The following is a 796-nucleotide window of genomic DNA, read 5'->3' as shown; positions in this document are numbered from 1 at the left end:
GAACAGTTAACCGATAATGGAACGAATACAGAGCTGACAGATTGTTTATCAGAATATCATCCAGTACAGCAAATGAACAGAATGTATCAATTGAATTCAATATATCAATTAATCGATTGAAAACAGTAAAGAGAGAGAGAGAGAAAACAAATCCTGCAACGCGAATTTTTATCCTGGTTCGTTTGCTGTCCACTGCAAACTACATCCAGGCCTCCCGGCTGACTTGGGAGATTTCCTTCACTATAATCGAATCAATGTAATTTACAAACACATTATCCAATTACAACACTTAACAAATGACAGGAAATCAAAGAAACTATCCAATGGTTTGACTCCCTTCCTACCGATAAAGAAAACGTTTCTTTCGGCGTAGCCCCAGCCAAAGAATCTCTCGTTCTTTCCTTTTCTTACACTCTAAGCTATGAAGAAACACACAATCTCTACTGGTGATACGACACCAAGAGATTCCCTTTACAACAATTTATTCAAGAATTACAAGAGTAAAATTAAGCTATTCCTAAGCTCAAATATAACAAGAAGGCTTTACTCTAATGCACATCTAACACAAACTCATGTGAAATGACAAGTATTAGTTATGAAAACAGAAGTTACAGAATCATAAACTTCATGAAAAACGCATCAAAATATGCATGAACATGTGAGGGAAAACATGAGAAATTATAACATGAAATGCACTCAATCCTAAAGCAAGGAATCTCTCATTTCTAAACTCACTAATTTTATTAAATAGATGCAACAATTAACACGCAGAATGCTCTAACTCTCTAATAAATGC

At 34.8% G+C, this 796-nt stretch overlaps 1 long non-coding RNA gene across 1 annotated transcript in view; it reads right to left on the bottom strand.

Annotated features, from left to right (window-relative positions):
• LOC109354196 overlaps positions 1–796 on the bottom strand; it is an 18,494-nt gene that overhangs the window by 1,153 nt on the left and 16,545 nt on the right. The gene's annotated exons all lie outside the window — the stretch shown is intronic.

Source organism: Lupinus angustifolius, chromosome LG08, assembly GCF_001865875.1.
Source record: "Lupinus angustifolius cultivar Tanjil chromosome LG08, LupAngTanjil_v1.0, whole genome shotgun sequence".
Classification (NCBI taxonomy): Eukaryota; Viridiplantae; Streptophyta; class Magnoliopsida; order Fabales; family Fabaceae; genus Lupinus; species Lupinus angustifolius.
The sequence above is the reverse complement of the archived record's forward strand: the minus strand, read 5'-3'. Positions and strand labels throughout refer to the sequence as shown.